The sequence below is a fragment of the Aythya ferina genome (genome assembly GCF_964211825.1).
Source record: "Aythya ferina genome assembly, chromosome: 1".
In the NCBI taxonomy this organism is placed as follows: domain Eukaryota; kingdom Metazoa; phylum Chordata; class Aves; order Anseriformes; family Anatidae; genus Aythya; species Aythya ferina.
In genome coordinates, this window is record NC_140296.1 from 85,165,665 (window position 1) to 85,189,763 (window position 24,099).

The following is a 24,099-nucleotide window of genomic DNA, read 5'->3' on the forward strand; positions in this document are numbered from 1 at the left end:
GTTGCTAGCCTAGAAATCTCTCATCCACCTGCTCCCATAAGGTATTTTTTTACACCCATCAACTTACCTGCTGGAACCTCAGACCACGTGCATGGGAGTTGAAGATTTGCAAACAGAGATCCTATCTTCGGTATTTCATACATATATTCATCTGGCTGAGGGCTGTGTGTGAATTAATTCCTCTGTTAGTTGTGGTGTGAAGCGAGAAAGGAAAAGGAGAGAAAAGACCGTCTTTTTAAAAACACAGGGAAAGCACTTCAGCCTTTAGAGATTTAGAGGGATCCAAGCAGTGCACCTTGCTAATCTTTTTCTGCAAAATCAATTCTGATAGAGGGAATGGGGGAAGGTTGAGGGAATCGATAGTGATGACGTTGTACAGTGCAAGGCACTGCAATGCTAAAGTTCTGTAGTGTATGCGAAAATATATACCCTTCTGTGCTGCTGGTGGCTTCATGCATAATGGATGGCAGAAGATATGCAGATCTTTCTGTAGGAAGATGGATGTATTTAAAAAAAAAAAAAAAAAAAGACGGTGATTATGTAACTTGATTACATCAGTGGCATCAGTCGCCGATCGTGTAACGAGGTGCTCACACGGCGCATCGATCACCTGGCTCAACTTTGGCACGCTGGCGGCGGAGACCCGGGCAGAGGAGGGGAGATCCCCGCTCGGTGCCGGCAGGGGCTTGCCTCTTGCGGGCCGCCTCCAGCACCGGCGTGATGCTGCCGGGCTTGCCCGGGACGGGGAGCTTGGGGGCAGCCGCCCTCTCCCTACGAGGGGGCTCCCGAAAAGCTCCCGCAAGGGCAGAGCCGGCTGCCTGATCCCCGGCAAGGTCACCGGCACCCCGGGCCTGCGGTGCGAGGCGGCAGCAGAACGGGGCAGGAAGGCGGCCGAAATTTACGCTGATCCCCCTCCCTCCCTCGCCTGCATCCGAGAGGAACACCGCTGGCCCCTCGTCCTGTCCGCGAGGCCGAGACGGGGACGGGTTTTTTCTTCCCATCCCGCTCAAAAACAACAGCAAAAAACCCCAAGTGTTGCCAGATACAGCGGCCTAATCGACCTGTTATGTTCACAAAAGGATCTAAAGGGAGGACCTAGCATTAAAGCTGGGGGAACGGTAGCCCGTTAAGACGTTGCGAGCATCTCAGAAGCAAGTAGGTGAAGGCAAAGGTGTGCCAGGAGTCTCATAGGTTCAACTCAGGTGGACTTTCTTCCTGAATTGTCCGCAAAGAGAGCAGGATCCAGGTAGCCTTTATTCTAATACCCACTTTAGAGTCATAAATCACTATTTTCATCTGTTCTGAGGAAAGAAAAAAAATAAGACTCCTTGAAGACAGATAAGCTCTCAAAAGCACTGCTGAGGCCCCATGGATACATTTTCTGAAAAGTTTAAGCCTGCTGAAATCTTAATGCAGCTGAAATGAGTGATCTTATCATCGCTGGCCTATGTCCTACCCCATTTCACTCTGGATTCATTCTAGCAGAATTTCACTAAACACCTTTACACTTTCAAAGAGGCTAGGGCAGAGTGGCTTTTACATCTCTTGATAAACATGATCTCTTCATACCTACTCTTTATCACATTTAATGTACTATCTCAGTGTTTTTAACACTGCCCTGAAAAATATTTCTTTTTCTTCTGCTTCCCTGAAAACATCAGTATTTAAAAGTTCCTTTAGCGTTAGTTCATGAATATTTTCATATTTCTTGAGGATAAGTCTGGGCAAACACTAATAAATCCAGCTAATGTAGTTTAGAGTTTGACATTCATGGAGTATAGTGAGTAAATTGGAAAAAAACAGCTATGCAGTTAACTCTGTTTCCATCCTTCAGGGGTCAGAATAACACTATGGCAACTCCTATGCATTGCTACAGCTCTTGTAATTTTCAGAAATGTCCATGGCATGCTCTGCTCTGTCACACATGATTACAGGCACATTCTTTCCCTTTAATTCGTGACACACACTTCTTGTGGCACACATGCTGCATACCTGTGCTACCTATCTCAAGGAGACCAATACTGTCCAGAGAAAGTGTTATAAAACCCATTCTGCAAAAGTGTAGGCATTAACAGTGTGGGAATATATCATTGGATACGTGTAAACTGGCATGCTGGCTGCAAGGATTTGCAAATTTAGAGTAGTACAGAATGATAAGCACCAAGCTTTATTTATAGTTTAATTTCATTGCTGTAGTTAGCGACAACCACTCAGTAAAAATAGGTTTCAGCTCCAATGCAATATCCATTCCTTTTGCAGCCAATATAGCTTCTTTAAGAGGAAACTTTCCTTGCTGAAATAAAACTGTAAATCACTTGGATAGATGAAGAGAAATATTTACATTAAACTTTCCCAGACTCCAAATCTCAGACCACTGAAGCAATGAGGGTTTGGTCACCTACTCTTTGGTAGCTCTGGGAAGTCAGCTTCTTTTACCGCAGCAGCAGCAGCACATGGAGAATAATCTCGGTGCCTCCCTCTGAAAGAGCGGGCTTCTGACTGCTGCTGTCACTGAAGACAGTAGACTTGTTTTACTGCTGACAGGAAAAATTGAAGCACACAGCAGAACTTAATGAAGCATTTTTTTTTTTTTTCCTATTCAGTGATATTCTTGTAATGTATTCAGAGTACTTTCTGTGGCCATTATGTCAAATCCATGCATTAGAAAACAAAACAAAAAAATGGGTAATTGACTGAGGTTCTCATTCGGTATTTTTTGCACTTACAGAGAAGTGTTAGGATATACTTTTGTGTTTCATAACAGCTATGATCTTTAGTGGCTGGGAATCTTATTGTTTTTAGTGCATGCAGCATGATAATATATGACAATTGAGACATCCCAGATCTGATTAATATGATTAAAAACTAGCAACTTATCTAGTGGTGCTCAAATTGTAAAGTTTAATTATAGCGTCACCATTTGCACAGCTATAGATAAGGTTGTATCAGCATTTCTATTATAAACCTCTATCTTGTTGCCATCCATTGTGTCAAGGCTCCATGAAATAAGAAGAATTTACAATAGAGACCATAATGGCTGTTTTGGATTATAGCTATGTCCTGTCAGGTCAGTAATCCGCATGTTTCTTTAAGTCCTTACCATGCACATCTACAGCAGCACCAAAGCAGCTATTATGTTCTATCAGTTAAAGTGTATGCTTTTTTTATTTTAAATTGTAATTAAATATGATATGATGGACCACAGTGACTCAGGAAGGATCATTTAACCTATTATTTTTCATATACTGTTATTTTGTTTTCATATTCTTAAAAGAAAAACAGCTAAAATGCAGCAAATAATTTTACTTGTAATAGCTTAAAATTAATTAATATTTGTAAGAAAGCTCTTTTGAGGGGGAGGAGGGGAAAAGAATGAAGATGAAAGGTTGTGTTTTATTAATTACAATATTCAAACTTTGCATGTTCCCCTGAGGGATTTGCATATGGAGCTCTGTCCTATTGCAAAAGCGGAAAATCCTGTGTTATTTGTAAGAGCTGTATAAGACCAAGAAGATCTAGCTGTTTTAATGGTGGGTAGTCTTGTTTTTCTAGGTCTCACAGTACCTGTGCATTACAGGTAGTTCTGGGCCATTTAATGGTGTTATATAGCATGCTATTTATGCTTCAATAACTAGGTCTGAACAAATGAATCAAGGGCATCAGTTTTACTGTCTTCTGTGCTTATAAATTTCATGTTTATAAGAACAGAACATAGGCATGTCCTACCATAGTCATAGCATCAACTTAAGTAATTCCCCACATAGATTATGATTAGGGATGTAAAGGGAGAAAAGGAGAAAATGAACCATTCACATTTCTGCTAATGTGATAGATTTTATTTTTAGTTTTCTGTGTAATTTAGGAAGTGGCCAGCATAGCTTCTAAAAAGAAAGACAGAAACCTAATTAATGCAACAAGAAGACCTATACAGTCTATACAGCTAGCAAGCAAACAAGGGGTAGTAATACTTGCTAACTGGATGGCCAGAGGCATCAGGAAGTTTTTCTGTTCCCTGGTCCATTGTGCTCTAGGACCTTCATTTAGCCTTGAGGAATGGTACATTATAAAAGAGGAAGAAGATGAAGACTAGCAAAATGGGTTAAAACAAGGGTTGAGAAAGTGTTTAAGTATATAGTCATTGGTGATGTAGCTCCTGTTTTTCATGAGATGGGGTATATTTATATATTACTTTTCTGTGTTCTTCACTGGCAAGACTGAGACATTCCAAGTTATTCCAGTTCCTAACTCTACTGCTCTATTTATTTTTTTTTAACATGCTTACTGTCTTCAGAGCAAGGCCTGTCATCTTTACATCTACAAGCCTGTTTTTAGTTGCACAGCAAGACCTGACCTCTCACTTGAGGTATACTGAGGTACTTCTTCATAAAATAAGTGGGTAGGAACATGAGAGAAAGAATGTCTCCCATTGGTAATTTTAGAAAAGGCAGACAAAATACTTTTGTAAGGATTCCTCTTCCAATGATAGTGCAACTGCTGTGTAGAACCTCAATATCTCTGTTTCACCTATTAAGTTCCTCCTGATAGTGTGTGCTTGAACAGTCAGTAACAATTTCAGCAAACTCAGTCCCAGCCAAAAGTTTAGACTGTTTCAAGGAAAATGAAGTCATAGTAACATACATCTTTATAATACACATGGAAAGACTACTCCAGGTGATGCTAGGAGTGAGTTTAAATGCTAGTGACTTGTTGGGATTCCCAGACCAATTGCCTCAAACTGAATTACTGTACCTGAATGGTGTAAGGGGCTCACATCTACTTTTGTCCATGCCTACATCTATTTGGCAGTGTACTTCTGCTGGATTTGACTCTGAGCTTAGTGGATCATACGTCACAAGGATAATTTCTACACCAAGAAGATCTCTCAGTATGATGAAAACCTTGGGATGGAGCCACTGTGTCAGAAGAGGGATGTGTTTAGCCTAGATGCTTTTGTGTGGCACTGGTCCCTGGCAACAGTTTTAGCCCTGTGTCTGTCAGATTACAGTTCGGTGCACAGAATTTCAGGATGGGAGCAGAGCACAGCTGTCACTGTATAGCACCTTGGCATTCCTGTATCCTCAACTTCTCTTCAATGCTTTATGGCTGTCTTCTCCCAAGTTTAAATTTCCCCATCCCCACCCCCCAGGAAGTTTCACCTTTGCTCATCTTAGAATGACATAACTGGAAATACATGACGTTTCCTTTTCTGCAAGTTGTGTGTGTAAAGAGATGTCTGTGTATCAATCTGTCAATAAGATCTGCATATTTTCTACACGTAGAGTTTATTTTACTCAACATCTAATCTCCTCTAACAAAACAGAGAAGGTTTGGCTGTCAACTTTCTATTAGATGTTATTTGTGGGGTTCCATAGCTGAAGTCAGTGTGCTAGCACTAATGTTAAATCAAGTTCACTGGCAGTCTCTCCTTTTCTCTGCATATATGTCATATTTAGTATTTGTGCATGTGTTTGTGTACATTGCATATGTCTGCCTCTACATATATATGCTTTTACTCACATACATATGCAGCTATCAAGAGAAAATATTCCAGTTATTTCTAATGCTAAACATAGAAAACATAATGTGATTCAAACATAATATGAGATGGTAGATGTTTTCAAAGGTGTTGTTTTTTTTTTGTTTGTTTTTTTTTTTTTTTTAATATTAATATATTTTTTAATGATCTGTAAATGCAGCTTACTTGAAGATAACACAGATTTATTTTGGAATACCCAAACTGAAATATACTTTAAAAGGACCATCAAAGATCACCAGTCAGGGTTATATGGTATCATCTGTAATTTTAGAAAAATATGTGGTAACACTTTGGAAGATAAAATCTGAATGTTTCCTATATGTTTCCAACAGAGCAGCAGCTACTATCACAAATCTCTTGCCTATTATTTCGGAAAAGCTCAATCAAAGTATTCGCTCAGTGCACAGCAGAAGAAAGCTGAAATGCATATTGTAAAAGGAATGCAAAACATTGTTTAGCATTTCTTGTGTAACACTTGCTTTACTACTGATAACTCTCATATTGAGTATGAGTAATGTGTCTGCTTTTGGTCACTCCTGATCCAGCAAGCTATTAAGGAAAGAAGAAAGAGAATGACAGGAAAAAAGGAAAGATCTCTACATGAAAAGATTCCTATCTGAAGAAGAGAAGAAAGATTTTTATTATTTAGAAAAAAAAGAACAAGAAATTATATGGGAGAACAGAGGATGAAATAGGGAATACTGAAGGCTATTGAAAAATATTTTGGATTCTCTTACACATTGTTTCCCTGATGACCAATAAAATTAAATTGTGACAAATCTAAAATGAGTAAAGGAAAACTCTACTCCTTGCTTTAGCTCATTCAAATCCTTTGGTTCTTATTGGTAAGGATACAGCAAAGAAAGAGGTCTAGTAGGATAAAATATGTTGAGTAAGTCCAGGAATAAGAAAAAAATAAATAAATTTTATATTGTAATAGACAGATAAAAAGGTTATCAGCCTAATAGATAGTTGAATAAGATGGCTATCAGCTTGTGTACCAAAAGATCACCTGCTGAATTCCAGTTACAGTGCAATCAATGGATGCACGCATCTGAGATTTATAAAGGATGATTCTTCCAAAGGATTTGTTATTGGTGTCCACTAATTAGACGAACTGTAAGTATGATCCTGTAACCAGTATTCTTTACTACCTATTCCATTTACAGATCTGGCAATTAGAGTACTGCTTAATGAAGGTTTTACTAATGCTTACTGGACAATCTAATTTGTCTCTTTTGAGTCCTCAGTACTAAGGTCTTAATCCAAAACCCATTGAAGGAAATGGAAAAATATCTACTGCATTCAGTAGGGTTGGATCAATCTCCAAGAGTTTTGCACAGCTTTATCATCCAATTTCTTCATTTTTGTTATTTTCTGTGAGAAAACTCATGCTATTTCTTATCTTCAGTGGGTTAACATTGATTAGAAAAAGAAAATCATGTAAACTTTAACAGAAATCCATAAATGTTGTTGACATTTGTCGTCAGTATCATCAATTCCCATCAGTTAAAATATACATCCTTCATATTTTGTTTCTTTGTAGAAATGAAAGTCTGTATTCTTGAAAGATTGTTAGGTTATCTCTGATGCTTTCAATTACTTTGATGAGGAAAAACTAATAAAACCCTTTAAAAATAATCACTAAATATATATGCAGTATTAGTATATAGCCTAGGCTAGTTTGTCCTAAAAATAATGCAGATTAATCACAATATAAATATCTTTTAATCTTTGGTTAGATTAATATATCCTCTTTCCTATTGCCTCTTTAGTGCTTTATAAACTTTCTATTAAAGAGTAATCACATGGCTCAATGGACAGACACTATATATCTACTGCTGGCTGTTTGCTTTCAAGGGACCTTCCTTAATTAGTGTTTTGTCTGGATTGCGTCTGTTTGTAATAGTACTTAATGCTTAAGACTTCCGTAATAGTTAATGTCTTGTATGGCCTTTATTTCTTGGGCATCCTAAAATTAGTTTTACATGTTTGGTATGAAAATAGTAGAAATAATTAGGTTAGGTAGCAAAGGTGAGTTTTCACAAAAGCTCACAAAACTTGAGTGCCCCTCTACAGTTCTTGAAGGGATATTTACCTCCAGAGGTGACTTAGAGCAGGAAGCTAACTTTACGGTCTGTGGTGTGACTATAAACTTTTTCCCTTACTGAGTGTAGGAAGAAAGAAACAAGTCCTTAGCAATGAATTGTAAATACTTCAACATAAGGCAAATATAAATACAATTATAGATGAATGACATTTAATTTCAGTTACTGCTTTACAATATGAGTTTTTTGGGGCTGTTGTTCTTTAACAAAATTCACTTGAAGACTTTGGACCTCTAAAGCCTGGGGACCTGTCGTGGTTCTGCTCGAGTGGGCAGCCGAGCTCCACCACAGCCACTCTCTCACTCCCCCTCCTCAAAGAGGAATGGGGAGAAAATATGTGAAAAGGGCTCAAGGATTGAGATAAGGACGAGAAAATCACACAATAATTATTGTAACGGGCAAAACAGACTCGGCATAAGGAGATAGTAAGATTTATTGCCTACAACTAACAAGCGAGAGAAGTGAGAAAACAAAGGAAAAAGCAAACCAAAAGCACCTTCCCCCCATCCACCCTCTTCCACCTCCTCCCCCCGAGCAGCGCAGGGGAAAGGGGGAATGGGGGTTATGGTCAGTCTACAGCACTTCTTCTCTGCCGCTCCTTCTCTGTCACTCTCGTCCCCTGTGCTGTGGGGTCCCACCCACGGGATGCAGTCCCTGATGAACTGATCCAGCGTGGGCTTCCCACAGGCAGCAGCTCTTCCAGAACTGCTCCAGATATGGGTCCGTACCATGGGGTCCATCCCTCAGGAGAAAACTGCTCCAACCTGGCTCCCCTACGGGCAGCAGCTCCTGCCAGGTCACCTGCTCCACCGTGGTCTCCTCTCCACGGGCTACAGGTCCGGCCCGGAATCTGCTCCAGCAGGGGTCTTCCACAGGCGGCAGCCTCCGTCGGTGCAGGGCCACCTGCTCCACCGTGGTCTCCTCCACAGGCTGCAGCGTGGAACCCTGCTCCACCGTGGTACTCCATGGGCTGCAGGGGGACATCCTGCTTCACCATGGTCCTCACCACAGGCCGCAGGGGACTTCTGCTCCGGCGCCTGGAGCACCTCTCCCCCTCCCTCTACACTGACCTTGGCACCTGCAGGCTGTTTCTCACTCCCTTGACTCTCCTGGCTGCTGTCTGGCGCAGCGTTTTTTTCCCTGTCTTAAATATGCTCTCACAGAGGCGCAAACAACATCGCTTATTGGCTCAGATCTGGAAAACAATGGGGCCCTTCCCAAACATGGGGCAGCTTCTAGATCTTTCTCACAGAAACCACCCCCATAGCCCCCTGCTACCAAAACCTTGCCACGTAAACCCACTACAGGACCTCAGTCCCATTTAATTTGCAAATATTTCTTCTCTGTAAGAAACTACTAAATCTGCCCATGCCTTGGTTTCCTGTCTCTAAATTCTGGAAGATAAAAATACCTGCCTTCTTGTCTGTTTAATCTCTTAAAAGATTTCTATTTTAATATATATGGAGGAAAAAGTTAGAGGAAAAGTTAATGTCATTTTCTTCCCTACACACCAGGAGAAATTCGTTTATCTGCCAGTCCTTGAAAATCATGGAAAGTATTTACTGTCCTCCAAAAAAATCCATGTTGGTTAAAGAGTTTCTATTCATATTTTTTGTATTAGGTATTTGGATTTTGGGAGGGTTATATTGAATAAAAAGATGGCAATTTACAAGTAAAAATGTAATGATTTTTTTTTTTAATAGAAAATTGATCATGGAAGGTAAGATAATTTCTGAGTACTTCATGTGAGTTCTTAGCAGAAAAGGACTCTCAGTTATGGTCTTTAGATGCTAAATAATACAAATATAAAAATAGTGCTCTGAGTCATACTACTAGAGATGTCTGGGTCATCTGCCTGTTTCCTAAATAGTAATTAGTCTTTTTACTTTAAGGTTCATTTTCTTTTTCCACCATGTTTGAACTGATTTTATATAAAATATGGATATATCGATAAATCAAAAGTAGTTTGTGTTTTTCCTTTTTCCCATGTTTCAGCAGTAACATGGTAACCTAGTTAACAGGACAATAATATTAATAATCATATGTCTTTCTGCTGTTTGGTCCTATTCAGGAAATTCTCATCCAGTGCCCAGGGAGTTGCTGAAAAGACTACTTTTGGTGGCAGTATAAGGTGAATTGGACTAGGCAATCTTAAAACCATAGCAGCAAGTTTCTTGAATTTCATGCAGTGTGTTTGACTGCCGGTGAAGGATTGTCACCTGTTGTACACTCATGGTAGATCATGAAGATCAGCTTTTCAGAAGGGAAAGCCAGAGCATGGCAGTTCCTACTTCTCTGGGAGATAATCCCAGAGGCTGGCAAATCTCCACTTTCACGCAGAAAATTTCTACCGTTTGGTTTAAGCCCTGTTACTAGAAAGAACAAGCTGTACTCAGTGCCACCCTTTGGGCTTTTTCCAGCCAACAGCTTTCGCCCCTGGCTGGACTACAGATCTTGGCGGTGATGCTGCATGTCCTCCATCACACGCGGGCCCCACTGTCTTTTGCCCTGTGCCTTACAACAAGTGGTGACTTGCACTTTGTAGCGTCAGCTAATATGGGGCATGTTCATCTCCTCCAAAGACATTCAAGCTGCTGACAGGGAATAATATCAAGAGATGCAAGGGTAAACCAATTTCTCACAGAAACTCCTGTCAGAGCTCTGTGTTACATCAAGAATAAGCTTAGGGTAACTCCAGTGAAGCCATTTCATTCAGCTTGCCAGATTGAGTGCAATATGAGCCTACAGCATAGATATTATTGCATTAATTTTAATGAATAAAGATCACAGACACATTACTTATTTAATTAACATAGCAAAACCCATTGTCAGCAAGCAAAGAAGTTGTATTGTACAGCCACTGTAATGTAATCAAAAGAGTATACTTCATGGCTGTGAGAATATAATTTTCTTGTTAAAAGCCTTTGATGTTTATTTAAATATATAAAAACACAGGAAATGTGTAAATAAGGCTTGCCAGCCATCTTAATTGCCTCCTATCAAAATGAATCTTTTAGCTTTAATCTGTATTTATTTTGATGTCTTTTGGCTAATACTGATGCATGCACTATCCATGCATATATAGAAATAGAAATATACATGCACACACACATCTTTTATTAATGAAATCATGGGTTTTAATATTGAAAAATACAGCCATAATGTCATTTTTCATGACCCTTACTTTTATTTGTTTATTTATACTGTTAGGGGGTATTTAACTACATGTACTCATAGCATTCAAGAGCCCTAAATTGAAAATTACAATACTTGACCAAGACCTAGTACACAAAGTCTTGCCTGCATGTCTAGTCCAGACCTACATATGTTTTTCTATCTGAGTTCTTTTGTGCACTACTAAATGAACTGGTTCAAAGTTTCTAGAAGTCAAGGAGTCAAGAGGCCAGCAGTCACCTGAATGACAGTATCTTGACATGTGCAGGATAGGCTGTTGGCTTTGTATTAGTCCTGAATTCATAACTCAAAGGGAGTCTCTGTTTCATAAAATACAGGAATTTGTGGCCAGTATATCTCAGAGATTGGCAGGAACTACTTGCAGTGTAAATGAGTTTGTTACAGTAGTAGTCAAGATTTTAATGCGTATTTTGTTGTGCTTAGTCCCACACTGACACAGACTACAAAAAAACATTGCTTGAAATATCTATAATATATGGTCAGACTGAGATCTATCTAATAACAAAACCTTAATATAAAAACTTAAATGTGCATGTATATAAAAAGCAGTACAAAATGTATCAGGCTGTATCAGTGCTGCCTGAAACATGGAAATAAATAAATATATTGTTTGTTTGGTAGGAAGGTAGGAACTGTAGTTTTACAATCCTTGCTTTTATTATTACTTTTGTTTCTGTGGTGTTAACCCGGCAGTGTGCTCCCAAATTAACTTCAAAGCCTATGCTTAATTCTGATGAATGAAGATGACTGAATTTGCAATTAGAAGTAGTTTTTTATAGCTTTTTTTTTTTTTTTTTTTTTTTTTTTTAACTGAAAACTAAAGGACATCACAGAAAGAGAAGAAATACTAGATAAGCTTATGTTCCAATAACACATTTTTCCTCCATGGGTTTTTGATTTTGGTTTAAGGATTATCTATTAAACCAAAGCCAAACCAAACCAAAAAAACCCAAACCAACCCTGAAGACAATGGAAAGGGTCTCAACGACCAAGTGAGAATGTACAGATGAATTTGCAAATAAAAGCTGAAACATCAAAAAGAAAAAAAAAAAAAAAAAAAAAAAAAAAAAAAAAAAAAAGCTTGCATAAGAAACAGTGTGGCCAGCAGGGCTAGGGAGGTGATCGTCCCCCTGTACTTGGCTCTGGTGAGGACGCACCTTGAGTACTGTGTTCAGTTTTGGGCCCCTCGCTACAAGAAGGACATGGAGGTGCTTGAGCGGGTACAGAGAAGGGCGACGAAGCTGGTGAGGGGCCTGGAGAACAAGTCCTACGAGGAGCGGCTGAGGGAGCTGGGCTTGTTCAGCCTGGAGAAAAGGAGGCTCAGGGGTGACCTTATTGCTCTTTACAGATACCTTAAAGGAGGCTGTAGCGAGGTGGGGGTTGGTCTATTCTCCCACGTGCCTGGTGACAGGACGAGGGGGAATGGGCTTAAGTTGCACCAGGGGAGTTTTAGGCTGGATGTTAGGAAGAACTTTACCGAAAGGGTTGTTAGACATTGGAACAGGCTGCCCAGGGAAGTGGTTGAGTCACCATCCCTGGAGGTCTTTAAAAGACGTTTAGATGTAGAGCTTAGAGATATGGTTTAGTGGGGACTGTTAGCGTTAGGTCAGAGGTTGGACTCGATGATCTTGAGGTCTCTTCCAACCTAGAAATTCTGTGATTCTGTGGTTAGTAAGTAGATTTGGAATTAAGTCTGGACGCACATATCTTTATGACTTGTTTTCAAATGCAAATGATCTTTCTCTATTTTAGAGGGAAAATCTACCCTCTTACTATAAAAAGCTTATATTTAAAATATCTTCAGTGTGAAGTGCCCCAATTTTTGCTTACTTCTTATTAAAGAATGAAATTAAACTATGCTGTCTATCAAAACGCACTTTCTTTTCAATGTTTAGAAATATTTAAAATAGAAAAGGGTGTTCATTACAGTGTTCAGTATGAAACTAGTGTAACTTCTATGGGGTTTCATCAACTTTAGTTTGCTGAACTCAGATAGAAGTTCTGTAACATACTGGTTGGTGTTGGAGGTTGTGTTTTCTTGGTGTCTGGCAATATAGCCCACTTTTTGTGTTACATTATGTGTATAGTCTACGGCTTTTAAGATAACCATTGTCTACAATGTGTGGATAAAACAAGAACAATTTTATCAGCTTCATGAACAAATGAAGTTCACATTCACTTCACCTTCTGTGGCTGTCCACACCTCACTTTCAGTAAACAATAAATTAAAAAAAAAAAAAAGGCAGAGTAAATATCCTTAAACAGCCCCTTATTTGAAGTGTTGTGATATAGAAATATATCAGTTATGTTTAGCTATGTGGAATTTATTCAATTATATCAGCTGAGACGTTGTAGCCATCATCAGTCATTAGCAATGATTGTGACTCACTTTTGAGCACATCACTTATATTATAAAGAGATACAGTTGTTATGTCATATGTCACATGTTCCTGCGATCTCATGAGACAGACAGAAAATTAGTTGTATACCTGCCAGATGAAGTAAGGGGAGCTCTGCCGTTAGATCAACATGGGTGACTCTGATGAAGCGCAACCTCCTTTTCAATGCCAACTGAGCACTGGCAGCACTTGGCTGGCAGGGAGGACACCAGGTGCCCCCATGCATAGCCACATGGCTTGCAGATGATGAGTGTTGGTGCTTGGAAAGCCACAGTTTCCCAGTAGTCAGGAAGCACTTCCTCCTTGTAGTCTTCAGCCATGTGTGCTTTGTAACAGCTGGCAGGGCTGCTCTGGGGTGAACATTAACTTTTAATAATTAAGGAACTGAGAAGTCCTAGGTGTCCGTCAGAAGCCTCTGGCATGACTTTAGGTTGATCATGTAATCTTTTCAGTTATATAATATACATCATCTCTAGAGAGAAACTCCTGCCTCCTAGGTCAATGTTAAGACTTGGTGTAACATCGTTTCCCAGGTGAAGGAGTGGGGTTGGCTGGGGGGTGTTGTTCCTCCCTGACAGCTCTTGAGGGCCATCTGGCCACATGCCAGGAAGAGGGACCGCATTCTGGAGTGCCATGACAGCCAAGTGGTTCAGATTCCACCACCTCTCAAGTAGGTGGGCCAGGACCTTGCCTTGGGTCTCTTATCAGCCACCTGTGGTGGTCCCAAAACTTAGTTGTTATTGTTGTTTTCTGTAGGATTTGGGGGTAATGTTAGTTCAGGTTATGTGAAGTGATAGTTAAGCTCTAGTTTACAAAGGAGATATTTTTTTCATACACAAAACTGATGGTAGGTGTTGCATATCTTAGACTACCTCTAGGAATACATAGTTTAGGAATACATGGCTTACTGGGAAGCTGAGGATAGTTTAGCATAGACACAAGCAAGCACTGCTAACCTTGGCATTAGCAGTGGCCCGTGGCATGAATTATCTTCCCTTGCCCACTAATTCAAATCAGAAACCAGCACTGAATTAACGTTAGGCAGTGCAGATGATGTGGGAGCTGGGGAGGGAGGTGACTTGAGCATTGCCTTGCTTGACTGTGCAGATGTGTCTTCCAGTTTCAGTTCCCATGAGTCAAACAGGGTGACAGCGACTCTCACTTTACAGGCCTCCTGTGGGAATAAATACATTAAAGACTGTGAGATGTTAAGATAGGGTAAGATGGTGTTTTGCGGGGTTAGGGCAGCACAAAAGAAAGAATCCTATCAAAGAAGACGGATGGGTTTCCTTCAGGAAAACATTTATGTGTACTGTACTCCTCCTCCTCGGGAATGTGAGCTAATAATCAGAGGCTCTGCAGTTGTTTCTGGGGTTTTTGTTATACAGATGGTACTTTCTTAATTATTACATTGTAAAAGGTACATGTGAAATGTAGGAGTGAAATGGAAAGAGGTAATCTGACTAAATATGAAAATCATGTTTATAAACAGATATTTAAGTCTTTGGAATATATTAGCTCACTCTTAGCCTTATGATTTGGATCTGTGTCTGTCTGTATCTGTGTTCAGAAAACGCTCACACCTTTGCTGTTGCCCTTTGAAATGCCCCAGAACCACTATGCCCATCAATAGCATGCTGTTGATACAGGTCAGAGCAGATCTTGCAGGGCTCCCCTTCCTCTTGCCTCCCTCACTCCCATTGTGATGGAGAGGTGCGGTCCTGCACTAGGAGTGCTCATGTTCAGGCCTGGAGAGGCAAATGTGCTTCCAGCATAGCTACTGTCCAGGGCATCACTCTATGTTGCAGCTGAACTTCAGGAGTAGGCTACAAGCCTCCTTGGTCTTTTATGTTCTTTCCTCCCAGTTGTTCTGCCAAAAAAAGGCCTGGGCAAGCAAAGGTTTGGTGAAACAATTCCACTGAAAACAGAATTCGCTATGGTCATATTTCCCATTTACAGGAAAACCTAAATGCACTTAGCACTCCAGCAGATAATGTTTGTTCAGCAGATTTCAATTAAGGGCTTTATTGCTTTTAAAGGCCAAGCTGGACTTTTTCCATGAGAGATGTTTTTATATCCTCTCTGTCCATAAGTTCATGCAATGACTTTATGCAGACAAAATGTGCATCTGCCTATATCCTTAGAAAGCTTTTACGATGAAGGTGTGGGAGGAAAAAAAAAAAAAGCTTTTACCTTGCCCTGGTTGAATTAGCAATTGTGTGTGTTATGGGGGAGGCAGGCATTGTGGTTAGTGTTTGGATGAGAATTGGGATTTAAATGTTGTTGGAGGAATTATTATTTCTTTCTATTACAAGATTGTACATAATCACCAAGTTTCCATTTTCCTCCAAATTGCACGCATTCAGGACCCATTGCATACAGCTTACAGGAGACAGAAATTGGATAGAGACAGCTGGGGAACACAAGTAATAACAAAACCACATTGGCAACACTATTGACAGAAGCCGTCAGCTACCACTTCCTTCTCAATTTTTCGTAGGCATCACAGCAGAGAGGGGATTTGAAGAAACAGAGGTTGGAGTTCACCGCCTTTTTAGTCTGCTTGAATGATTGAGGAAGGCTATAAAAAGCCACCTCAGGCTTAATCTTGTAGAAGCCAATTCTCACAAACAGTGAGGACCCTCTGCATGAAGAGCACACAGCTTCTGTGATTCCAGACCACCTACAGATTCCACCTAAGAGAATGCAATCAGAAGCCGTGTTTTCACTGGGCTATCCAAACAATTAATTTGCTCAAATCATATCAGTTCTGTAAGGTGATTTTACCTATGGACGAAGAAATTTCTGCACAAATTCCAGTGAGCCTTTCACAACTCTGTGGAAAAAATCTTTACCCATCAGTGAAATTCCAGCATTTTAACTTCAAAAAATAGAAAAATAAACTGTCTTTGAGGGAAGGTAAGCAGTATTTCTTATTACACAGTATTGTGCATATTTAAATAAAATATTTGGGCTCTTAGTTTGAATTTAGACTTTTGACCTTTTCTTAATAAGCATGTTTTAATTCATTTGAATTTGAATGATGTTTAATTTTTAATACAGATTTTGTGTCATTTTGCCTTCTTAATAATCAGAAGGTCATTTGGTATCAAGTGAAACACCTTATGACAATTTAAATTGAGTGTATCTCCATTATTACCTTTATCAGTCTGAAAGAATTAATTGAATTGTGAGTATTGCTCATAGATCATGATGTCTACTTCTGAAAAATGCATTGACTTTTAAATTGTCCTCCAACAGCCAGCCTCAGACTACACAAGAGATACTAACAGAAATTTGTAGAAAAATGTCTTCTGAATTATGGGTGTTTGCATAGTAAAGGTGAGTCAGAAAAAGGCTATTTAAAGCCTCTTTTATAGAGTTCTTTTTGTTGTTGTTAAATCTTTTAAAAAACAAAAACACATTACATGACCCACTGTGAATTAACATAATTCACATATAAGATATACTTATTTTCTTTTTCTTTCTGCCTAGTTACTTCCATGTGAAACAGGACACTGATGAAACATATACTAACTACCACATGAATTTATAGATATGTGTTCCTGGTGCTACATTAATTTTTTTCCCAAAATTCTTATCTTTTTTTTTTTTTTTTTTTTTTTTTTTTTTTTTTTATTATATATATATATATATCCATTTTAGAGAGATTCCTGATTCCTAAACTTTAATTGTGACTTGTTTCCTAAATCCTCTACCTTGCCATGCAGGATGTATTATAAGTCCGAATATATGTGCTCGTTCTTAGGGATAGGGCCTTATTGTTATGTAATACCCACTCCCTCTCATAACAGTTTTCTTTTAGGTTTGTCCATCTACTCAGTTTTCTGCTTTCAAGACCAAAACAATTTCTGGACAGCTTGGATTTAGTGTCCTATAACTAAAATTACTTTTCTTCTGACTCATGCTTATTCCCAGAGAGAATACAAGAAAACAGTCATAACTTCTCTGATTTTTATTACAGTAAACAAGCTACAGTTTTCTAGTCTAGTTAGACTTCCTATTCCTATGTATTTAGCAGTCTTCTTTGCACTCGTTCATCCAGATTCACCTTTTGTAGCGTGTTGACCAAAGCCTTCCACATTATGCCATAGAAGGACTCCTAATGCCATATGCAGTAGCTCCCCCACATACCTGTGTTAAAATCCAGATGCTGAATTTGCAGTTATTCAGTGATTTGTCATTCTGAAGACTGTACTCATCCCATATGCTTTCCTAATATCTGACATATAACAGTGTTCAGCTTTACAGGTTGTCTCTGGCTGCCCTGGTTGATCTATAACGCTTTATCACTCTAAATTAAGTATGCCTTTAATGCTGAGAATCTGCCTTGTGTTTGAACAGTAGCCAAAAGTGTTGCTCTTTCTGTTCTTGTAAGGGTCCTTAACAGCAATCTTTCTCTTAGCACTAATTGTTCATAGCTTAAGCCTGCTTAAAAAATCATCCTGATACCAGAAGGATTGAGGTTCTGGTGCTGTTTCCTAGCTGTATTATGCAGGATGTCACAGTAGTTACTAATATAGAGGTACGTAAGACTGAGCATGTCAGTTTTGCTCACTGACTGGGAGCACATTCCAGTATCACCAGAAATAGTGATATGCATGAGGCAGAGGCCTCATAGATCATGTCTTATCTTACCATAACAAGACACTATATTTCTCATTTGTTCCTATGGTTATCCAATACTATTTTAAAATCCCCTCCTCTCAGCTGTAAAACCGTGCCAGCAAATCTGGCATTCCAACACAAGTTGCAAATGCAGCTTAAAAAAAATTAGATTTTTTTTTCTTTCAGACTTTTAGACACTTCACATGACATATGCTTAGGACAGGCAATTCTCTAATACCTTGTTATTAAAAAGTCAAGAAGTGGAGCAATAATGCTACTGGCATAGGAAGAGAATAAATTTCCAAAAGAAGTTCAAAGGAAGTCATCATGAGATATTAGGGATTAATATCAGCCTGATTTTAAGTGTAAACAAACAAAAAAAGGTTTTGGTTAATTTTAGCTAGTAGTAATGTAAATTAGCTTTTATAGGTTATTTGTGGTGAAAATTCTGTATGGTTTTTAACTTTTTATAATTTTATAATTATATTTTTTTTTTTTTTTTTAATTTTTAACTCCTAGTTTCATGGACAGTTCCTCAGCCCTATGGCCTTATAATGCACCACATTCTCATCCAAAACTTCTCCATCTTAAAAAATAACCATTATTGAGGATGTAAAATTAAAGAATAGCCATTGTGAAGTAGATCATCAGTGACAGTGACAAGAATCTGTCATAGGAGTGTAATTACTTTAGGATCCACCCAACCCACTTTGATTGCTTTATCTCAAATGTGCGTAACCTGTGTTTAAAAATTTCCAGTTATGTTAGGTTTTTAATGTTTCAATATGGCTTTTAAGTGCAGGAATAAGACTAGGAGGGGCAAATATAATTTTGCATTATAGGAAGATGTCAGAAACCATCTGGAGAAGGGTCTGTGCTTGTACTGCTAAGTGAAACACATAGCCGCATGCCATTCTCTCAGGCCAAGTACGTACACTAAACTATATTACGCTATGTAACTTATGGCCCAAAGGGGTAATCCTGTGAGGCTCCTGTTGTCTAAGACATCATTATTACTTTTGTTGCTTCCCCCCATCCCCAGTCCAAGATGTTGGACATCACACGAGGGCATTGTTGTGTCCCTTCAGACTGGGGTTCTTACAGCAGAAATGAAAGGATTGTGCTGCGTAACAGGGATGACACGTACAGACGTTCAGTTGTGAACTTTGTGGGATGCTTTCTGGGGAGTCTGTAGGGCAAAGGACATGTAATTGCACCCCCTTTGCTACCCAACTGGTGCTGCCTCCTGCACCATGGTTGGATATTAGCACTGGTAGCCTCAGGTTGCCCAAAGTGAATGCATGGCTGGGAGTGTGTGAGCAGGGAAGCAGTAGGGATGGCTGCAGATCCTGTGCTTGAGCTTTCCTCCTGCCTTTATTTTGTTTAGCACTGGTGCAGCCAGGGAGTCTAGCTGGCTGTGTCTGAATGCAAAAATGCACAGTTAGTTTAAACAGGACTACAGAACACCAATCCCATATCACTTATAAGTCACAAGCCCCAAGCTAATAACTCCCAACATCCTATAATTAATTAGAATAAAAAAAGCCTCAGAAATTACAATGTACCACAGAAAGAGAGCAGGAGAAATCAAGGTTGTCCTAATAATATATATGGTGCAGCAGTGAGAATGCTGATGTAATATTCTTTATTAAAGTAAATTGGGAAGTTTTAAAGAAAAAATTACTAAAGATATAATACAGGAACAAGTCCCAAGTTGCATAAAATAGTATCATTTTTCTTCGTTATTGTATAAGATAGGAAAGGGCAGATAGGAAAAAGCAATCCAGAAACAGCATGTTCTTACCTGCATCAGGCAGAGGAGAGTCAAATAAGGCACATCTCAAGATGGAAGCACCTTCACAGATTCTTCAGACCTTTTTGTCTCAATACTGGGCATGCAGAAAAAATTGCTTTTCTTACTAATTTCATGCATATTTAATCAACTAGCCAAAGCTATATTCATTCTGCTGCAAGCAATAATAATTGCCTGAGGAATCAGTGGGGGGAGGAAGGCTTGCTCTAAGGCTGCTACTGCAGGAGTGTAGAGAAGCTAGCCAGGGGTGAAATAGTGTTTCCAGAAGTGGAGGGCCTGTAATTTTTCAGGCTTATGTCTTCTATCCTTCCCCTTAAGTAAAAATATTTTGTCACTCACTAGTAGTACAGTCACCTATGCAGTCCTACATATCACCTGAAGAAAAAATAAAGAAAAACTAGAGAATGAATTTTGTTAATTTTTATTTTCATTTGATTTTACTTTCTGTGCTGAAATTAACATTGTTCATTCAGTCAAGTTAATAAAAGTTCTCATATTCATGACACTTGCACATCATTTTGACTATTTTGAGGTAAACAACATACACATTTTCCTGTTACCAGAGGAAACAAGCTACACAGAGAAAACAGGATATGAGTGTTTCCCCAAGTACTAATTTCACGCTATTTATTTTCCAGTTTGCAAAGATAAGAGGATTTATATTGCTCAATAAAATAAAGTTTAAACCACTTTTGTATGCAAGACAAAATGAATTGTTGTATCATGGATGAAATATCATGTTTCTCTAAGTGAGATTCTAAAAAAAAATAGTGCACTTCTCACTCAGAAGTAATTTCTTCAAAAATCCTAAAAAACAAAGAACAGAGTAATCTGAAGAACAAATGATAATAACAAAGCAACAACAACAGCAAAACTGACAACCTATGCGTGTGCTAGGTCAGGATGAATGTAGCTATGGACTGAATAGTAATTAGGCTGATGTCACAAAAGAGTTCTCAGTTACATCAGTTGCATTGGGCTCTACCTACATTAGTATTTTGTGCTGAAGCAGTAACAGTCTTGAAGCAAATCCCTGGCGGTTCCCACTTCTATGGTTTGGTTTCCAGAGCAGATTTTGGAGCATGTAAAGCAGGTTCCTTTGCAGGATGGAGCGCCAGCACTCCTCTCACCTCTGCACCAGGAGAGGTCTGATCCCCATCAGGCACACATGGATCAGAGCCTATGGCTGAACCTCTGCACAGACTCAAGCTGGTTTCATAGACCAGGTTGTATCTATTTGGAAATGCAACAATAACAAAGAATGTAGAAACTGGGGCTTTAAGTGGGAAAAAAAAACACTGATAGAAAACCATAGTGAGCTAAAAGAAGGCAAGTTGTGGGGATTGTGGCAAATGTATGAAGGGCATTGTGTGCTGGTAAAGTGAAGTGAGTTGAATGAAAAACCACCATTACCTTTACAGAAGAAATGAGCTTCCTATTAAAAAAAAAAAAAAAAGGTAATAATTAATAAATGCTTTTACCATTTACATAACCCTGCAAAACCATCTGTCAACAAATTAAATAAAAATATAACAGAGTGCTGCCATGTGGGCTAGTCTTTTTAAAGCTCTGGTGTTCTGCCTGAAGTTTGTTTCTAAAGCTCCCATTGCTCCTGTTAAAACTGGAACATAAACTCTGTGCATGTATGTTCCAGCCTCCCCCTCCTGCCCTCTTAGCCCAAAGAATGTTTCCACTTCTGCTGGTTTGTAAATCTGACAAGCATTTTATTTATTTATTTATTTTTAAGTAGAAGTTAGTTATTGAATTTGACCCAGTTTTGCAAATACAGCTGAAATCACACCTCAGCACAAAAAGGGAAAAAAAAAAAAAAAAAAAAAGAGGGAAAAAAAAAAAAAGGAACAGTAGATTTACATATTTCATAGCACTATTTTGTAATGTTTCTTAAGAAACTCATTATTTAATATGTCCCTTTAATCCATAACAGGATTAAAAATAATTATTTTCCTATTTTATGCTTTTCGCCGAGGCTGGTTCGGTACATATCCCATTGTTTGTGTAGTCTTGCATTATTTAGTAAAATCCTCAGATATTGAACAGCTGTCTGCTGGTTTTGACCCACAACATTAGAATAACAGTATTACAAAGACAACAGATTTTGGCAGCTGTAAACTGAGTACAGCTGAACTATGATATTTGCAATTAATATGTTACAAAATCGCATCTGCTTGTTTTCATTTCTTAATGTTTTTCAAGTAGCACCACTTATTAGAATCTGCAAATAAATTATGAATTTTTGGAGATGCATATGCAGTGATAAGGTTGCATTTATTTGCATTATACATTTCATATCCATATTTAAGCCTGGATTCCTATAATGGTGTGTAGATTATGTCCACGTGAGTTTAAGAATTACTCAGTAGTCAATGCTGTCTTATCAGCAAATTCTGTATTAATAGTAAAAGTACAAGGCATGCATTAAATTTTAACTTTCTCTAGTAAGTGTATATTATATATACATGATATTGTCAAATGGCGTTTGTCACTGTTGTTTCAATTGCAATAATTATGTTATTGAATGTCATAAGTAGAGTCCAGATGCAGTTAGATTAACCTAATGGTGTTTTATGCATACGAATTTATTAACATAAATTCAGTTCACTAGTGAAATCTAAAATGCCATTTGTCTTAATAAGGTTAGTTGACGGTCATTCCCTCAGTGAAGGGAAGTTCGGGGAAGAGAGGTCAGAGTAGAAACTGGAAGACGGCAACTTGAGGAGACTTCGCCAGCTGCAGAGACAAACAAGGCTTACTTTATTATTGCCTTAATAAAAGCTATTGAGCCCTGAGTACATAGTAGCTTCTTGGCACCTCGCACGCTGCGTGCATGGAACATCCGATTCTCCCGTTAAGTGGTCTGCTCAGTTATACTTGATTTCTCCAGCCCATTTTTCATTACTTTCCAACCAGACTACAGTCTGACAGAACAAATTTCTAAGCAACCACCATGAAACCCTTCCTAAAAAAAAATAATAATGATAATAAAAAAAAAAATCCAGATTCTATGGCCCAATCATGCCAGTACTAAGCAACCTTAATTCCCATGCAGCTCAACAGGAAAGGGGCGTACTCGTCTCATCGCAGGAACAGACGAGCTTATGTGAGCAGGCTGGGGTTTACCACTGCAGACCCTAGTGCCTCTTGCTGTCAATCACATTTGTGCTTAGCTCCAGAAGCTAAAAAATCTGCAAGATCAATTTTTCTATTTCTTTTTGTTTATCTTATAAGGAAGATTTTGCATTAGTTACATTGTATTCACCTTGGTCAAAACTATATACCTTTACCAGAATCATAAGTTCTTCAGACTTTTTGTAATGTGTTGGTATATTGTTTAGCACTTATCAGGGTCTTGGGACTTCCATTATGATACATTTCCAACCAGGAAACTTAACCACAACAGCCATTCTAATGAGATTAAAAATGATGATTTGTGGTTATATATATATATATATATGTGCATATATATGTGTGTGTTGTTTTTAAAATAATATTTTAGAAAAAAAATATGGAAAACACTGAATTTTGTGTAGTATAAAAGTGAAAACAGTGTATTGCACAAAATATTCAAAATTGTTCTCATGAATTATTTCTTCACTTTGCTTCACAAATGAAAAATATACAAGCTGTGCTTATGTACTTAACAGTCATTCAGAGAAAGCGATGCAGTACTTGATCACTATTCTTGAAGAAGGGTGATGAATATTCATTACACTTGAAAATGACCAATCTAGAAAGAGGTGATGAAGAGTTTGCAGTCATGAAACAAAAAATGATACTGTAATGCTCTGAACTCAGCCTGCATGTCTTGGTTAAGGTTTTTTGGTTAACAGTTTTTGTTTTTTAACTGACATTGATTGTAACTATTGAGCAGAACAGGGAATTTTGCTGTTGTTCTTAAATGTGAAAGAGTGATTCTACAAGTTGCCAAGTGCTCTTTAGCTTTCACACCACAAAGCACATGCTTTGGTCTTTGAATGTGTTCCATCAAGCTGTCAGGTGGTCTTTGTGTTGGGAATTAAGCAGATGAAGAAGAATTTTGTTGGAGAGAGATATGAATAAAGTTCTCTAAAAATCATAGCACTAACATTTCTTTGTAAAGTTAGTATACTAGAATAAGCTTGTTTCATTTACTTCACTGCCTTAGGATGCTTGGTGGAATAACTTTAGCTTCTTCAACTTCAATTAGTCAAGGATGGACTTGACTAATTGGTGATTCCCAGTTACTAACACAAAGCAGAGCAAGTGTCTTGCAATATCTGACTCTGGAGACCACTTTTTTTTTTTTTTTTTTTTTTTTTTTTTTGTCAGGGTTCAGGCTGGAAATACATTGTAAAAGATTCTTTCTTAAGTAGTTCTCGTTTTATATTGAAGATGTATGTTAGGCTGAAGATACTTGGGTCT

The 24,099-nt window shown here is 38.5% G+C and overlaps 2 protein-coding genes across 3 annotated transcripts in view; one reads left to right on the top strand and one right to left on the bottom strand.

The window, feature by feature from the left end:
* Nucleotides 1-24,099, bottom strand: part of LOC311434306 (uncharacterized protein) — a gene marked incomplete at its 3' end in the record, with an annotated part of 247,731 nt that overhangs the window by 138,497 nt on the left and 85,135 nt on the right. The window lies entirely within an intron of this gene.
* IL1RAPL1 (interleukin 1 receptor accessory protein like 1) overlaps nt 1-24,099 on the top strand; it is a 773,813-nt gene that overhangs the window by 829 nt on the left and 748,885 nt on the right. Inside the window, exons 1-2 of one of the 2 annotated variants that reach the window (XM_084531796.1) lie at nt 15,859-16,157; nt 16,500-16,580. The exons of the other annotated variant lie outside the window; for it this stretch is intronic. The gene's annotated coding sequence lies outside the window, so the exon portion shown is untranslated. Of the gene's footprint in view, nt 1-15,858; nt 16,158-16,499; nt 16,581-24,099 lie in introns of those variants that run through there. 2 annotated transcript variants of the gene reach the window in all.